An 18,686-nucleotide genomic window follows, 5' to 3' on the forward strand; every position below is an offset into this window, starting at 1 on the left:
CTTTCAAGCAAATGTCATGACCAAACAAAGAAGTTTTAGTATTATTTTAACGATAAATATCATGCACCTGCGAGGAATTTCATGGCGAGTCTTGCGATGTTTCAAAACGAGTGTCGTTAACGTTTTGCGGCTTTTGCAGCCTCTGATTTAGAGAAGACATCAATCAAAATATGATTTCCTGAGCGGAATAGAATGGGCAAAACGCAGATCGCCACAGTTTAAAGTGTTCACCCCTGGAAGGCTGTATCATGCCCCGTAAAGTTGCAGAAACTTCCAATCAACTACATGGTTTTGAGGAATGTCATGGCGAGTCTTCCGCTGTTTGTAATCGAGCGTCACTCAAGAGTTTGGCTTTTGCGGCTTCTGATTCATCGAAGTCATCAATCAAAATTGCCTATCCTGAGTGGAATGGAATGGGAAAAACGCCAATGGTCACAGTTTAAAGTGTCAACTGCTTGAAGGCGTTATCACTCGACGTAAAGTTGCTGAAAGAAATAATGACTTGGCGAACCATAAAGCGAAATGTCCCGAAATAAACGTTGAAACTCACTCACTTTCGAAACAAAGGAAATTATGCGGAAAACCTAACAAAAGATGAATCGCAGTAGGTGAAAAGAATGAAACAAAAGACAAACGCGAGAAGAATACATGAATGTTTCTGTTCAGGAATGCGGCAGTGCTACAATAGACCAATTCCGATATATCAAAATGATATCGCAAATTTACAAAAACATATCTTTTTTTCTAATTGAAAGAATGTTTTGAGCTCATTGTATTTTTTTTTCTTGTATCATTCATTTAGAAATGTTTATAGATTTTTTTTCGTTCTATACAGAGTTCTGCCAACACATTCAGTTCAAAAAGGAGAAAAAATGGAGAATCTGGGTATCGATCCCAGTACCTCCCGCATGCTAAGCGGGCGCTCTACCATTTGAGCTAATCCCCCCACCAGGAACACCAGCATGAAGTATAAGCTGAAATTACATTTTTCTTACACTAAATTATAAACGAGAGCCAGGATAAATCTGTGCTGCCTCTTAAACTAAAGAAAACGAAGAAAAATCGAAGTTTATCAAAGTGTTCTCAGCCGATAGTACAAGATGTTAGCGAAGAAAATGAACAGCCCTTTGGAAAATAAAACTTAAAATCATGAGTTAGTTTCAGGTGCATTTTTCAGCGACACCGTACAGGTGTTCAAACGAACAGGTTGAAATTTAACGTTGACACTAGTAGTGATTAGCTAAAAAGAAGCCATTTCATCAAGAATGGCCTGTTGGTCTAGTGGCATGATTCTCGCTTAGGGTGCGAGAGGTCCCGGGTTCGACTCCCGGACAGGCCCCTTTTACTGCTTTTTTGGAAGTTCCAATTTTACAATCAAATAACAAGAACAGAAAAATCAAACCACAATAAAAAAACGAAATAATCATCAAGGAAACAGTCAAACACACTAGCAATATAAGAAAATTTTCAAATAAATTATGCAGGACTTTAGATCTTATATAGGGAATGGGAGTCCTGCCTCTCTGACTGCCAAGAGATTACGAGGGAATAGTATAATTTTTTTTCTATCTTATTGGTAGTTTGAAATGACGCCATGTAATGAAATTGCGTTCGACGGAGGAGACCGCAAGCCTAATTTACAGGCCGGATGTTTTTCCTTTGTTGTTGTCGAAATAAGAAGGCCGGAAATATCAACGAGTAACGTCACTGTAAGGTCTTTGCTAAGACCATGGAACCACCGAGTTTTAACAGACTAATCTTTTGCTATCGTCAGACACCGTTTTAACTTTTCATCTTTATTACAAAGAATACCTCTTTAGATTCAGCGGTATCTAATTGCAAACGTGACTGGCTGCATCTCATGCGTCCATATTCAAAAGAAGCCCCTTTCCCTGAGTTGCAAGAAAAAGAATGAGCTTTCTTTTACAGCCGAAAAAGAATGGAGAATCTGGGTATTGATCCCAGTACCTCTCGCATGCTAAGCGAGCCCTCTACCATTTGAGCTTACCTCCTGTACTAGAAAATCTAGGAGGAAAATTATCTTATCATAAATGTCACAGTCTTACACCACACTTGACACGAAAACCAAAATAAATCTTACGCTTATCGGTTTTAAAGCAGAACAAATAAAACCGAAGAGAAAATCAACTGAACTAATACTCCGCTGAACTATGAACATAAAAATACCAAACCATGTTTAATTTAATCATCCTACAGAAAAAGAATTTTCAGGACATAGAGCACAATGATGGTTAAGAAACTGAATACAAGTTTATTAAGTTGATTCCCAACAAGAGATTTAGAAATCAAACATTAAGCCTCAGATCGTTTAAGCCACAGTACAGGTACCCAAGGAGCAGGTGGGAATAGAATGTTCAAATTAATAGTGATTAGAAATGAAACAGTAACAATAAAGACTGTAAGAAAGAAACCATTGAGACACTGATGTGACTGAGGAGATCTTGTGGAGGGGAGCTTCGTGAAGCAGCATGTTTTGCAATGGCGCGTTAGTAAACTTTTAAATGAATCTCCCTACGGCCGACAAAATCAAACAAACAGGCGTACATGTTTAGAAAAACTAGTGCCATGAAATCATAATATAATTTTTGACTAACCCTTGTGATGATTCATAGCGTTGAGATTGCATTTTTATTATGTCTTTCAAACGTTTGAGGCTAGAACGCGAACAAATCAGGCAGATCATTACTGGATTTGGAACAATTGACCTCTGACACGCGTTTCAAATTAGAAAATATGTTTTCAAAGCGAGCGGAACGAGATTTTCGGGTCACGAGGCGGCCCAGCTAGCGATAAAATCGCGATGAGTCTTCGAACCGCGAGCCAAATTTTTATATAAGACGAAAGACTTCTTCGAAAGTCTAACATATTACTTGAGAATATAAACAACAAATCTCCGTCGGCGGTGCGGTCCGGAAGGAAATCTTGTCGAGTCAATATGACGGTTAATTGTCTTTTGAAGAAAAAAAAGATGACGCTCGCGCGTGCGCATAATCGGGCCACTGTCCCTTTAAACTCCGTGAATTTTCAATTCTAAAACAAGGCAGTTTTTAACTTTTTGGCTTTAAAAAGCTGGTTCACTCTGGTGGTTTATAGCATTATTAATGTAATTTAGCCTTTTATCGTGTTAATCATTTAAGAGCGGCTTTCCGTAAATATCGACCCACGCTCGGCACAAGTTCAAAATTTGATTTCGCTCATATTTGGCTCATCGATAATCCTTAATGAGTAATGAAACATGCTGTAGTTTTCCCAAATAACGTATTCTTTTTTTAAAATTCGAGAAAACACATTTTGCCCGTTCGGAGCTCAAAATCCACTTCCGGTAAAGCGAAATTTTACACAAATTCCATTGACTCGTACGTCAAACCACAACGATTTGGCAGCCTCTGAAAAACATGAATAGTTTTTATGACCCTTTTTTTCTTATAATACGATAAATTTGTGAAAGCTGTAATAATTTTGTGACCAAAAAGGTTTGTTAAAAATAGGCCCTATTGACCATTTCTACCGTTCAAAATTATAGGGATAAAAAAATGCAAATTTTTACAATGCGCTATAACTTAAAATTCCGAAAATTGACTTTCTACTGCTTAACTAGGCCCCAATCTATCAGAAAATCGAAACAAATCTCTGGGCAAACGATTTTAAGTGCCCGCAAGACGTTGAGTTCAACCCTAATTTTGCAAAAAAACGCGACATTGCAGTGGTTAAAAATAGCGTGACACGGCCCGTCACGCCAGTGTTGCCTATAGATATGCTTTAAACAATTTACTTAAAGGCAGATTAAAAGCCAATTCGAAATTAAATCGTTCAGTAAACCTATGATTCTCATTGATTGCAGCATTTTCTTCAGATACAACATATAGGGTCCCTGGGATAGCGTCACACACTTTCATGTTCAGTTTCAGACTAGCGATTTCCCTCAAAAAATGGTATATAAACAGAACAAAATCTAAAAACTAAAACTGATTACTGAATGAATTTTTGCATTGAGAGATATTTACGAATTAAATCATCGCCAATCAATGCCATTTGGTTTATAAAAACTAACTTCCTTGAAACAATTTTAAAGAATAAAAATATTTTAGACTAAGTATTGGTGCAATAGTTCTTTTCGAAGTTTTTACCCTTGCGGGCTCTCAAAACTGAAAAAAAAGCTAGGTGGATGCCAAAGAGGAGCCTATATACTCAGGGGTGGATCTAGGGGGAGGGTGCAGGGGGTGCGCACCCCACCCCACCCCCCACCCCCCCCCCCCCCCCCCCCCCCCCGGAGATGACCTGCGGTTTTATAATCCAACTGGTATTTTGCAAAGAAAAAAAACTATGTGGTTTATTGGTGTTGAAGTAGAGTGCACCCCCTCCTAAAAAAAATCCTGGATCCGCCCATGATACTTGTATGAATCATGAAGCTACCGCATGACTATATACATGACCCATTAAAACAAACTAAGAGGACACTTTAATGCTTTGCCAGGCTTACCATTAACTCAGTTTCGGGTTGCTTTCGACGTTTCAGTAAAATTCCTGAAACAAACGGAACGTCTGAAAAGGCATTCGCCTATTTTCCTGGTCTTCCTGGTTGGAAACTTTCAGGCGGAAGTTCGGATTTCATGTCTTTAAACCTTTTTTGAATATCAGTTTCAGGCTTTCTCGGCCGTTTTTCATTAAACGAAACTGACTTAGGCAAATGGTAAACGCGATTACCGAACGGAATCAAAATTGATCAGTCCTGAACTCTCCTCACCATTTGCCCAAACCGTGGAGCGACCGGTTTACCCATGTAAATAGTAGAAAAGCCTTGTGTCCAAAAGCCTGTGATACAGCTTCCTCTCATCGCTATCTGCCGCTAGGAACATTTCGTCAAAAAGCGGTGAGAGGCGAGTGTATGAAGCGAGTGTCATATATCTTAAGTACCTTGAGGGGCCTTGTTAAGTGCATAGTAGATCGTAGCAAGGGCAGAACGTTGCAATATCTCTAATTACTTGTTAAAAGACACAGAAAACTTGCTATTCCTATACCCCAGAAAAATGCTAAGAAAAATAGTTTTTCTGGAGCAGTTCTTTGGAATAGCCTTCCTATATATTGACCAGCAGTAGGCGAAGTCTCTTGGGGTTATTTGACGGCGGGCTGCAAACAATTCTTCTGAAGATCTACACGGTACTTACGTAAAGCAGACTAAGGCTTTCAGTCTTATTCGGTTTGTGACAAAGACAAAGGTAAGGTTTTGGAGGCCCGCTTGGGCGTCTACGTTTCATGGACTAAGGCTACGGAGGATGAGCAAAGTTTCCTTTTTAGGTGTTCCCATTCGTTCGTTACAAGATTCTTCTTAGCTTTAGTATTATACTCTATTTTGTTTCCCTATTTTTATTGTTGTTGTTGTTGTTTTTTTCGGAAAAAAAGGGAAGGGGGGGCAGAGTGAGTGAGACTGGAGAGAGGATCGAAATAGAAACTGACAAAGGAAAAATAAAAGAAAGAAAACAAGAAAGAAAGAAAAAAAATCGCAGTCTAAAAGCAGTTGAAAGGTTAGTACTACCAAATCCGTTCCTGCTGATCAATAACAAAGCGCCAAAAGTGCTCGACGCTCAAGTTGAATACCGTATTTATTCGAATAAGCGCCCAACCTCAAATTAGCGCCCATCTCGAATAAGCGCCCACCACCACCCCACTCCCTCCTAGACAAACTTAAATAAGAGATAATAAGAGACCCTCCCGAAGACGGAGTTTTCTTCAGAGCATTTTACAGAAACCTTGCTTTGTTACATCTCCGCTTTTTGTTATTACCATTTATTGTTTTGTTGCAAAATAAACATACTACACTTGCTGAGAATGGCGAAATTTAATAAGCGCCCAGCCTCGAATAAGCATCCACCTCGAATAAGCGCCCACTCTCAAGGTCCAAAAATTTAATAAGCGCCCAGGGAATAAATACGTTATATACCATAAAAATTTGTAAATGAAGGACGTAGGTAACCTGTAACAGGCCTTCAGATAGTTGGGAAAACGCAAATAAAAGTGGGCTAGAAAAAATGGTGAAGGGGCGGGGTTAGGGATTGAGGGCGAAAGGTCCTCCTACTCTCTCCCTCTTACTCTTTTCCACGTTTGTTTTACTCCGTTCCCCATTTCGCGCCACTGTCCTCTATCCACTATCCACTGTCCACTACGCCTGGAATAGGCTAGTTCATAGTGGGTCAGAGAGTTTTTTTCCAATGGCGATGCAAGGGATCTATAGATGTCCATTAAGGAGCATTTGCCATTTTTAAAAGCTCATGATCACGCTGCAACTATTCCTGCTTTAGCATTAGTAAAACGCCACATTTTTTCTCTGTTTTCCGTTTTGCTGTTTATACGTAGAGGAAAGTTTTTGGTGATTTGTTTTTTATGGTGGCATTTCATCGTCGATCGAAACGAGTTAAAACGTTTTCTGAAACGTTCGTTACAATGTACCTTTATAAGCGTGATAGTAATACATCCAAACGTACATCTAGCATGCGGGAAGTACCGGGATCGATAACTGGATCCTCCAAATTGACAATTATTTTTTGGTACGTATAAACACTGACTTATTTTAGGCACGTTTTTGACAGTCACGTCTTAGCGGTAGTTAAAACGTCGTATTTTACGAATGGCCCTGACTTAAAAAAGAATAAACAAGAAGTCATAAAGACTAAGTTTTTTCTCACGGCTCCTTTGATCTAGGATCCATAGTAGCCTACGAAAACAACCGTTCTATAATATGACTTTAGTTCGTTTTATAAATAACACTTGTAAATCTGCCTTTTTTCAGCTTTATAACATTAGGAGAATTAGGAAGTATCTTACAACGGACACCTCTAAGACATTAGTACATGCCATGATTACAAGTAGAATTGATTACTGTAACAGTTTGCTATGTGGACTCCCGGACAACTCTTTAAACAAACTTCAGCGAGTTCAAAACGCAGCAGCCCGGCTTATAACTGGAACAGCAAAGTTTTCTCACATAACTCCGGTGCTCCGCTCCCTTCACTGGCTTCCCATAAAACAGAGAGTACAATTTAAAATTTTAATTTTAATTTTTAAAGCTATTAATGGCCTAGCTCTAATTATATTAGTAATTTAGTTAACATTTTATGCCCTAGCAAATATTTGCTTCGTCGAAACAATTAGATACTATTGGAACCATACAATGTTAAAACCAAGAAAACGCTAGGTGACAGGGCGTTTGCCGTGGCAGCCCCCAGGCTTTTTAATTCACTCCCTCGTGAAATCAGACATGAGACATGTTTTAACACTTTTAAAACTAAGGTTAAGACTTTTTTGTTTCGTATGGCTTTCTGTTAATTTTATCTAATTTAGTTGCTCATTATCTTATTTTTAATACGATGTAATTTAGTTTTTTATGATGTATTTTTAGTTTTTATATGATGTATATAGTTTTCTTTTGCTTTTGTTTATAGTTTTTAGGTATCTTAGATGTAACGCGCATTTGATCATCGCGCTATAAGCAACAAATAGTTATTTTTTTTTATTTTTTTGTTCCTCCTCTCTCTTCGCCGCTAGGGAAGTTTTGCGAGGAGGAAAGTCTGCGACTCAGCGACATAAATTCCATACTGATGACGTAAATTAATGTTTACATGATAAATCCGGTAGTCATGGGGTTCCAAATGCAAATTTGTTCAATCCTACGTTTTTCCTGGTCGATTCTGTGTTCATTTGCTGTCGAGCTCCAGCAAAACTGAAATTCTTCTTCCAGAGAAGAATATATTCCACAAATATTGACTGTTTTGTTATAGATTCATTACGTTTACATTTGACCTTTGTGGCCTTTTGTCTTTTGTCTTTCATTAGTAAACAATAGCTAAAACAATCTAACTTCTCCGTCGTTGAATCAGCGCTTGTGACTGGATTCCGGACAGATTTTACGTCAACAGTATGGAGTTTCTGTCGCTGAGTTGCGGACGTTCTACCTTGCGAAACGTCCCCAGCGACGAGGACCAAAGAGGAACAGCTGTTTTCGCAGACTAATGTAGGTCCATAGCTTCGGTTTAATTTTTGAAAAAAAAAATGGGTTGCTAAATAAAAACAAATAAGTCCGCTGTTTTAGTGGCTAAATAGCCGACATGACAGATCGGTATGATTTCGCAATTTTACAAAAATAGAATTGTTTGAGCTCATTGTACTTTATTCAATTTATTGTATCATTCATTTTGAAATGTTTATAGATTTTTTTTCGTTCTATGTAGAGTTCTGCAAACACATTAAATTCAAAAAGAAGAAAAAAAAATGGAGAATTTGGGTATCGATCCCAGTACCTCCCGCATGCAAAGCGGGCGCTCTACCATTTGAGCTAATCCCCCTGCCCGGAAAACCTAGGTGATTGGCTGGATGATTTGAGAGTTTTCTTTGTGTCAACACACATTCTGCTTGTTTTGAGGTCCTTATTCACGTGTTGACGCCTTCATCTTTTCCGAATTCGCTCGTGTCGTAATTCTTTGTCTTTGCTCTTCTTGGCAGTGAAATATCCTCGATAATAAAAAAACATTTTCAGAAAAATTGTAACAGGCAAAACTTCAAACCATCAAAATAAAGGTTTGAGAAACAAAAATACTATTTTGACATAAAGGGAAAAGGTCCTAAAGTTTAGAAAATATGGAATATAGGGATAGCGCCTTGGGTAAGAAAATCTGATGACCTATCAGATGTCATGTTATGATGTCGCATTATACGTAAAATGCGTGACCTTATTTAATAAGGTCACGAATCGGCCGTTTAGTTAATTTTTTATGGAACTATTTTTACAAACTCCACAACTTTAATTTTTACCCTGAAACTAGGCAATTTCAGCTTGAAACCGGTTTACTATAGTATTTTATGTTCTTGCGCACATTTAGAAAAGCAATAAATAAGTTTAAGGTTATCTCGCGACAATTGGAGTAATAACAATAAGTTAAAGTTAAATGATCTGGTTAAAAATTTGAGCTCCGCTTTTAGACTTAGATGAAAGCGTACTGATAACAAGAAGCACCCATCAAACTGAAACCTTCTGCATGTTTTATTCAGTTCGGTCAACTGTCAACTAAGTAAACAATTTCTTTTCTTTAATGCACCTTTTCATTGTTTCTACCAGGATAATATTTCCGTTAAATGGAAGAGCATGACACCGAGCTAGAGGTGGAAACAGCTAGGAGGTCATTATTACGATTAATAACGTGCTGTTCCCATTACAGCAAATTTGTCACAGTTCCAACGCGCGCTTATATATTTACAGATATATCCAGGGGCAGCGAGGAGGTCTAGGACCGAAGAACGATGTTCTCAAAACTTTTAAGGCTTTTACCTTGTGAGGAGGTCAGCGGGTAATTGCTGCGGATTTCCGAAAATAAATCTTTTAGAAGCTGCAGGCGAACCAACAGCGGAAATAAATCAATAATTGAGAAAATAATATCATTTGTTTTTTCTCGCATATCGTGTTAATTTGTTCTTTGGTACTGATATTGCAAGAGAACCAAAACGCAAGCTACGGTCACTGCAACCGTATACGTGTAACAACCGACAACAACATACACTGAGCTATCGATCGATCGATAGATCGAGTTTATACATGTTATTTTTGCCGAGCAAGGACATAAAAAGATTATAAAAGTTGTGATGCTGCTCACCGGAACTAAGTCTAAATCGAAATAAATAGGAGGTTACATACCTGAACAAGATTTTTACATTTCTTAACGTTTCACTTCAGAATTTCTTCTACTTTGCTCAGTATGGGGACTGAATGCTGATGCTAAAATGTAACAAAACTTCAAGTTACTAAGGAATACAAATCAGATGAAAGCCAAGGACAACAAAGAAATAACACAAAGGAAAGGGAAAAATCAAAGCTAATTAAGATACTTACAAACGTTGTGTGAACTTGAAGATATTATACGGAAAAACTGAGTACGGTGGTGGATCAAAGGACGAAAAGATACAATGACTTAGTGAACCATAAAGCGAAATGTCTCGAAATAAACGATAAAACTCACACAAATGATCTCGAAACAAAGGAAATTATGCGGGAAATCCAACAAAAGATGAACTGCAGTAAGTGAAAAGAATGAAACAAAGGACAAACGTGAGAAGCATATATAAATGCATGTTTCTGTTCAGGAATGAGGCTCCAACAATAGATCAATTTCGATAGATTAAAATTCATACTCGGCTTGGCTTCGAGGCTTGGGGGAATAAAACAAAAGAAATGAAATCATCTTGAGGCTCAGTAATGAATTTTAATATATCGAAAATGGTCTATTCCAATACAATCATGTAAGCCTCAATAATGACCTGTTGATTCTAAAACAATGAAAAGGCCTGCACTGAAGCTCGAGAGGCCATTCTTTTTAGAAAAGAAGATTTTAAAGATTTTGCTCACGGTTCCTGCGATTTAGGGTCCATGGCCGGATTCCAGACAGATTTATGTTATCAGTATGGAATTTCTGTCGCTAAGTCGCAGACGTTCTACTTTGAGAAACGTCACCAGGGGCCGGGAGCAAGGAGGAACGCCTGTTTTCGCAGCTTCCATAGCTTCGGTTTAATTTTTTAGAAAAAAAGGGTTGCAAATTAAAAACAAATAAGTCCGCTGATTCAGTGGCTAAAGTGCAGGACATGACAAATCGGTATGATTTCGCAAACTTACAAAAACAGATTTCTTTTTCCAAATTAAGAAAAACTTTTTGAGCTCATTGTATTTTATTTTATTTATTGTATCATTCATTGAGAAATGTTTATGGATTTTTTTTTCGTTCTATACAGAGTTCTACCAAGACATTCAGTTCAAGAAGAAGAAAAAAAAATGGAGAATCTGGGTATCGATCCCAGTACCTCACGCATGCTAAGCGGGCGCTCTACCATTTGAGCTAATCCCCCCCACCAGGAACACCAGTATGACGTATTAGCTAAACTTACATTATTTTTTACACTAGACTGTAAACGAGAGCTAGGATAAATCGAAGAAATCGAAAACGAAGAAAAATCAAAATTTATTAAAGTGTTGTCAGCAAATAGTACAAGATGTTAGCAAAGAAAATGAACAGTTCTTTGGAAAATAAAACTTAAAATCATGAGTTACTTTCAGGTGCATTTTTCAGCGACACCGTACAGGTATTCTATCGAACAGGGTGAAATTTAATGTTGACACTAGTAGTGTTTAGCTAAAAAGAAGCCAATTTAACAAGAATGGCCTGTTAGTCTAGTGGCATGATTCTCGCTTAGGGTGCGAGAAGTCCCGGGTTCGACTCCCGGACAAGCCCATTTTTATGCTTTTTTGGAAGTTCCAATTTTACAATATAACAAGGACAGAAAAATCAAACCACAATATAAAAACGAAATAATCATCAAGGAAACTGTCAAACACACTAGCAACATAATAAATAAATAAATTACAAATAAATTATGCAGGACATTGGATCTTATCTAGAGAATGGGAGTCCTGCCTCTCTGATTGCAAACAGATTACGAGGGAATAGTATAATCGGTTTTCTATCTTGTTGGTCGTTTGAAATGACGCCATGTAATGAAATTGCGTTCGACGGAGACCGCTTGCCTAATTTAGAGGCCAGATGTTTTTCCTTTGTTGTTGTCGAACTAAGAAAGCTGGAAATATCAACGAGTAATGTCACTGTAAGGTCTTTGCTAAAACCATGGAACCACCCAGTTTTAACAGACTAATCTTTTGATAAAGTCAGACACCGAGTTTAACTATTCATCTTTTTTTCTATGGGTTCTGTGTTTACCGTGCAGTGCAATCTAATTGGAAAAGTCAGTAGCTGCATCTCTCGCGTCCATATTCAAACGAAGCAAGTACCCGTTCCACGAGTTGCAAAAAGAATGAGCTTTTTTTTAAAGGGGAAAAAAATGGAGAATCTGGGTACCGACCCCAGTAATTCTCGGATGCAGAGCGAGCGTTCTACCGTTTGAGCTAATCCCCCTGTACTAGAAAATTTAGGCGAAAAATTAGCTAATCAGAAGTGTTTCTAACACCACACTTGACACGAAACAAGAATAAAGCTTAAGCTTATCGCTTTTAAAGCAGAGCAAATAAAAACGAAAGGAAAATCAACCGAACTGTACCCCGCTGAACTATCGAAAGTCAATTAAATTTTTATCCCCTTTACACAAAAATACCAAGACGTGTTTAATTTAATCATTCTACAGAATAAACATTCTCAGGAAATAGAGTACGATGATGCTTAAGAAACTGAATACTAGTTTATTTAGTTGAGTCCCGACAGGAGTCCCAACAGGAGATTCAGATTCTTTAAGCCACAGTACAGGTACTAAAGGAGCAGTTAAATCTTGCCCAAGAGCGTTGTACGCTGAAGCAGGGGGATTAGCTCAAATGGTAGAGCGCTCGCTTAGCATGCAGGAGGTACCAGGATCGATACCCGGATCCTCCAAATTGACAATTATTTTTTTGGTACGTAAACACTAACTTATTTTAGGCACGTTTTTGACAGTCACGTGTTAGCGGTAGTTAAAACGTAGTATTTTACGAATGGCCCTGAAAGAATAAACAAGAAGTCATAAGGACTAAGATTTTGCTTACGGCTCCTATGATCTAGGTTCATAGTAGCCTACGAAAACACCCGTTCCTCCTCGCTGTTCGCCACTTGGGAAGTTTCGCGAGGAGGAACGTCTGCGAATAAAAAGGAAATCACAGCGACTAGGATTTTGCTCATGGTTCCTATGATGTAGGGTACATGGCCGGATTCCGGACAGATTTTTCGTCATCAGTATGGAATTTCTGTCGCTGAGCTCCTTCAATTTTTTTTGTTTCTTGTATCATTCCTTTAGAAAAGTTTATAGATTTTTTTTTTCGTGCTATACACAGGTAACCCAGGCTTTGTGATAGAACCACAGTACGGTTCCAGTAAAATTACAGTATTTGTATGGGGTAAAAATACGATCGTAAAATTTCTAGGAAAAAGTAAATAACGATCAATGAAACTTACCCTGCAGTTAATTGTTGTTGTCCTTATTGACCCAACGAAGTTTCGTGATAATTTACAGTAATTTGTTTAAATTCACTCTATATACAATAATAATATACAAGGTAGGAGACACGAGATGCCATCTTGGCCGACATGCTCTCATTCAACACAACTTTTTCCACGAAATTCGAACTCCAACGGAAAATAAACATGCCAGGATCGTAGAAATAGGATAGCAGCAGATGTATAAGTTTGGGTAAAACATTTCTTCGGATAACTCGTATACGAAATATTCCTCTGACCTGAATCTTGGCGACGGTCTTTGTATATGTACCTCCTCTCATCTCCCAGATTCTGGACTTTATCTGTTGAACGGTTTTGATTTTTATTTTGATCTATTTTGAATGGCGTGACGCTGAAAACTAGCAATACACCGCTGAACTCTCGAAAGTCAATTACATTATTATCCTTTACATAAAAATACCAAACCATGTTTAAGTTACTGAATCATTCTACAGAAAAAAACATTCTCAGGACATAGAGCACGATGATGGTTGAGAAACTTAATACTAGTTTATTAAGTTGAGTCCCAATAGGAGATTCAGAAATCAAACATTAACCCTCAGATTGTTTAGGCCATAGTACAGGTACTTACCAAAAGAAGCAGGTGGAAGTAGAACGTTGAAATTAGTAGTGATTTGCTTAAAAGTCAGCACTTAATTGAGAATGGCCTGTTGGTCTAGTGGCATGATTCTCGCTTTGGGTGCGAGAGGTCCCGGGTTCGACTCCCGGACAGGCTCTTTTTTCTTCTTTTCGCTATCGTCTCTTTGGAGAAACTTGTATCTCCCCATGTAATTGGTTAGTCTGTATGTTATCGTTGTTTGTTTTTGGAACTGTTTTAACAAACTCCGTTAAGTTTTAATTCTAAAACAGTTTTTAACTTTTTAGCTGTAAAAAGCTGGTTTGCTCTCACCTGGTGGTTTATAGCATATCCTTCTATCGCATTTATCATTTGATCTTTGTCAAAAATGATATAATTTTTTATTTCTTTGCACAAAAGCAAAACGTGAGGGACCGTATCTCAAGTTACGCATAATTATTCGCTATGAAACTTGATTACTTGAATACAACTACTTGTGAATGACAAAATCACAACCTTGTGTCAAACAAAGTTGTCTCAAACAAATTAGTGTCCCAAGGATGCATTTGTGTAACATCAAACGTTATCAACAATAAAACATACAATGAACTTTCACAAACTGTTAGGCTAACAGTACAAGTTTTCAAAAACCATCATGATTGCAATCCGTTTCAATCTTCCTCACATCATGATTTTGTCCTTTTTTATATGCCCTTTTTACCTCCTTTTAACGTTTTGAGCAGTTATTTTTGTTTCACTCAACTTAAGGTGGTTATTTCCCAATTTATATATGATAAATTTCGTGACAGAGCTCAGTCTTTTATTAACAAATGGAATTCTCAAGCGCTTGTGGCTTCAAGGCTTAGAAAAATGAACATTTGTTATTTTATTCCATAATTTATTTCGTCCATTAATTTTAATTTTTTTGTAACGTGTATCCTTTACATAGCAATTTGAGAGTTTTATTTCATTAAATCATATGTATATATAAACATTACTCGGTATTGCTTTGTGGCTGTCGTGATGTTAAATCTTGCCCAAGGGCTTGCACTCTGAAGCAGGGGGATTAGCTCAAATGGTAGAGCGCCCGCTTAGCATGCGGGAAGTACCGGGATCGATTCCCGGATCCTCTAAATTGACAATAATTTATTTTTAAAACTATGAAAGTTTTGATCCCAGGAGTCAAATTCAACCTACTTTTGAAATTTATTTTTAATAATTTCTTATTTTGGGCACGTTTTTGACAATACCGTGTTGGCGGTAGAATAGCCCTCACTTAAAACAGAATAAACAACAAGTCACGAGGACTAAGATTTCACTTAAGGTCATGACGTAGGGTTCCATAGCTTGGGTGAAATTTTTGAATACAAATGTGTTGCTAATTAAAAGCAAATAAGTCCGCTGGGTTTAGTAGGTAAAGTGCAAGACGTCGACATGGCAGATCGGAATGATTTCGCAATTTACAGAAACTGTTTTTTTTTTGCAATTGAAATAATTTTTTGAGCTCATTGTATCTTATTTATTTGTTGTATCTTTCATTTAGAAATGTTTTAAAGAATTTTTTTCTTTCTTATACACATTGCTGCAAACACATTCAGTTCGAAATAAAAAAACGTGGAGAATCTGGGTATCGATCCCAGTACCTCTCGCATGCAAAGCGAGCGCTCTACCGTTTGAGCTAATCCCCATGTACTAGAAAATCTAGGCGAAAAATTAGCTAATCATAAAAGTTTCATACACCACTCTTAACACGAAACCCGGAATAAATCTTACGCTTATCGGTTTTAAAGCAGAACAAATAAAAACGAAAGGAAAATCAACTGAACTATACCCCGCTGAACTATCGAAAATCAATTACATTGTTATCCTTTACAGCTAATCCCCCCCCCCCCCCCCCCATCTCAACTTTTACTAAACTATAAAATAGAGCCAGGATAAATCTGTGCTGCCTTAAACTAAGGAAAACGAAGAAAATTCAAAGTTTATCAATTGGAAAGTGTTTTCAGCAGATAGTACAAGATGTTAGCGAAGAAAATGAACAGCTCTTTGGAAAATAAAACTTAAAATCATGAGTTACTTTCAGACGCATTTTTCAGCGACACCGTACAGGAAGGAAGGAACAGGTTGTAATTTAATGTTTCCACTAGTAGGTGATTAGTTAGAAAGAGGTCATTTTATCAAGAATGGCCCGTTGGTCTAGTGGCATGATTCTCGCTAAGGGTGCAAGAGGTGTCCCGGGTTCCACTCACGGACGAATCAAAAAAAACTAAAAAAATATATATATTCAACAAGCAAACGGTAACACAGACTACCAATATGGGAAGTTTTTTACCTAATTTCGTTGACTTTGGATCTTATAGAATGGGATTCCTGCCTCTCTGATTACCAAGAGATTACCACTGCTTTTACATAAATAAAAAAAAATTAGCCAACAATTACTCGGCAAGAGAGGGGATGATTAAACAAAGCTGATCTGCTATTGATAACTTGTTTAACTTTTTTTTATAATTATTTTAAAATGTAAATTCTTTCCGCTGTCCAAAGGCGCAAAATTTTAAGAGCGATGTCTTATGGATCGTTTGGAATGACGTTAACGTTATGAAAGAAATTACGTTTGGCAGAGGAGACCGCCAGCCTAATTTAGACACACATTCTGCTCGCTTTGAGGCCCTTATTCTCGTGTTGACTTCTTCATCTTTTCCGATTTCGCTCGTGTCGTAATAGTTTGTCTTTGCTGCTCTAATATTGGCCAGTAAAATATCCCCCGTCGATGTTACTCCTCTTTCAAGTAAGTCTTCTCGAGGTCTTCAATGGTTAAAGTTCGATATGGGACTGGGAAACAGAAGTCGTGCGAGAAGGAGTGAACATTGAGGATAAAAAATGATGTTGCTCAAAGCATTTGAATAACTATAATTATTATCGCCGCTGCTGCAGCTAGGCAAGTGTTTTGTTGTACCTTCTTTGTGCTTTTAGAGCGAGAATGAAAACAAAATTCAGAAAAGTTATTACAGCAAAACCTCAAACCGTCGAAATAAAAGTTTGACCCAAAAAATGATATTTTGACATAAAGTGAAAAGGCTTAAGAGGAGCTCCGCAAGTCTTAAATGCGCGCTTGTGGCACCATGGGTAACAAACAAACTCTGATGACTTATCAGTGCGACAAAATTTTCTTGTGATGTCTTTATACGTAAATCAGGTCACCGATCGGCCGTTTACTTATTTTTTTTCTGGGACTACTTTCACAAACTCCGTAACTTTAATTTTTACCCTGATGACACTAGGCAGTTTCAACTTGAAACTGGTTAACTATAGTATTTTATAAAATAACTAAGATAGTACGCGCGCTCTGATTGGCTGAGAGGAGTGTTTGCATGAGAGTGTGTAAACATGGTTGTGGCGTCAAGATGTTTTGCTTTTCGCGCGCTAATCACGCAAGCACGAATTTGAAAAAGTTTTCAAGTTCAAAACTCGACAAGTTTTCTTTATTTACCCATTCCTTCGTCGGCTGAAACTTGGAAAATCGTTGCGAAAAAAGTGTGTCAATCTTTTTTCGCTTACGCTGACATTTTAAGCGAGAAAAGTCCGTATTTTGCAAAGCATCGTTTACAAAACAAGAACTGATTACGCATGCAAGACTTCGTGGACAAGACTTTGCGACTGGTAAGAATTTCTATTTTAATCATTGCCATACAAAGAGTTTTGGGTTTTTTCTTGGGAAATTTATTTTATAAAAGCAATAGCAAATTTTTTTCCTGTGTTTGCATAGCCTGATATAAACACTCGAGGAGTTGGGAGAATTCTCCCAACCCCTCTCGTGTTTATATCAGGCTACGCAAACACGGAAAACGTTTTCTAGTGCTAAATTATGTTCTTGGCACATTTAGAAAAGGAATAAGTAAGTTTAAGGTTATCTCATGACAATTGGAGTATTAACAATAAGTTAAAGTTAAATGATCTGGTTAAAGATTTGAGCTCCGCTTTTAGACTTAGATGAATGCATATTGACTGTATTTATTGATAACAAGAAGCACCCATCAAATTAAAATCTTTTGCACGTTTTATTCAGCTCGGTCAAGTAAACAATTTCTTTCCTTTAATGCACCTTTTCATTGTTTCCAACAGGGTAATATTTCCGTTAAATGGAAGAGCCTGTCACCGAGCTGGAAACAGGAGGTCAACCTCATCCCCAGGGCGCTTTTCCCTGGCGTTGGAGGTGGGGCAGGAAAAGAGAGCTATCAATCGATCGATAGATCGATGTTATTTTTGCCGAGCAAGGACATCAAAAGAATACAAAAGTTATGATGCTGCTTAACGGAACTAACTCTAAATCAAAATAAATAGGAGGTTACTTACCTGAACAACATTTTCACATTTCTTAACATTTCACTTCTCTTACTTTGGTCATTATGGGGACTGATTGCTGATGCTAAAATGAAGCAAAACTCTAAGTTACTAAGGAATACAAATCAGATGAAAGCCAAGGACAACAATGAACTAACACACAGGAAAGGGAAAAATCAAAGCAAAGATACTTACAAACGCTGTGTGAACTTGAAGATGTTATACGGAAAAAAGTACGGTGGATCAAAGAACGAAAAGATACAATGACTTAGCGAACAATAAAGCGAAATGTCCCGAAATAAACGTTGAAACTCACTCAAATGAACCCAAAACAAAGGAAATAATGCGGAAAACCTAACAAAAGATGAATCACAGTAGGTGAAAAGAATGAAACAAAAGACAAACGCGAGAAGCATATCACATGCATGTTTCTGTTCAGGAATGCGGCAGTGCTACAATAGACCAATTCCGATATATTAAAATTCGTACTTGGCTGCGAGGCTTTGGGGAATAAGACAAAAGAAATGAAATCATCTTGAGGCTCAATATATCGAAAATGGTCTATTCCAATACAGCCTTAAAAAACAATGAAAAGGACTGCACCGGAAACTCAAGAGATCATTCTTTTTAGAGAGGCTCTGGAGTTCCGGCCTGCTGACCGTATTTTCTCGATTAAAGAGTTTGCTCCGCGGTTCCTATGATGTAGGATCCATGGCCGAAATCCGGACAGATTTTACGTC

General features: G+C 37.7%; 6 non-coding genes across 6 annotated transcripts; 4 read left to right on the forward strand and 2 right to left on the reverse strand.

Annotated features, from left to right (window-relative positions):
- Positions 1-873: 873 nt before the first annotated feature.
- Trnaa-agc (transfer RNA alanine (anticodon AGC)) lies at positions 874-946 on the reverse strand. Its single transcript has one exon. It is a non-coding gene; the product is annotated as a tRNA-Ala (tRNA).
- Positions 947-1,267: 321 nt separating this feature from the next.
- Trnap-agg (transfer RNA proline (anticodon AGG)) lies at positions 1,268-1,339 on the forward strand. Its single transcript has one exon. It is a non-coding gene; the product is annotated as a tRNA-Pro (tRNA).
- Positions 1,340-10,829: 9,490 nt separating this feature from the next.
- On the reverse strand, positions 10,830-10,902 carry Trnaa-agc (transfer RNA alanine (anticodon AGC)). Its single transcript has one exon. It is a non-coding gene; the product is annotated as a tRNA-Ala (tRNA).
- Positions 10,903-11,213: 311 nt separating this feature from the next.
- Trnap-agg (transfer RNA proline (anticodon AGG)) lies at positions 11,214-11,285 on the forward strand. Its single transcript has one exon. It is a non-coding gene; the product is annotated as a tRNA-Pro (tRNA).
- A 2,408-nt stretch (positions 11,286-13,693) lies between these two features.
- On the forward strand, positions 13,694-13,765 carry Trnap-ugg (transfer RNA proline (anticodon UGG)). The gene has a single exon. It is a non-coding gene; the product is annotated as a tRNA-Pro (tRNA).
- A 900-nt stretch (positions 13,766-14,665) lies between these two features.
- Positions 14,666-14,738, forward strand: Trnaa-agc (transfer RNA alanine (anticodon AGC)). Its single transcript has one exon. It is a non-coding gene; the product is annotated as a tRNA-Ala (tRNA).
- The last annotated feature ends 3,948 nt before the right edge of the window (positions 14,739-18,686 follow it).

The sequence above is a fragment of the Porites lutea genome, chromosome 9, assembly GCF_958299795.1.
Source record: "Porites lutea chromosome 9, jaPorLute2.1, whole genome shotgun sequence".
NCBI classification, from domain to species: Eukaryota; Metazoa; Cnidaria; class Anthozoa; order Scleractinia; family Poritidae; genus Porites; species Porites lutea.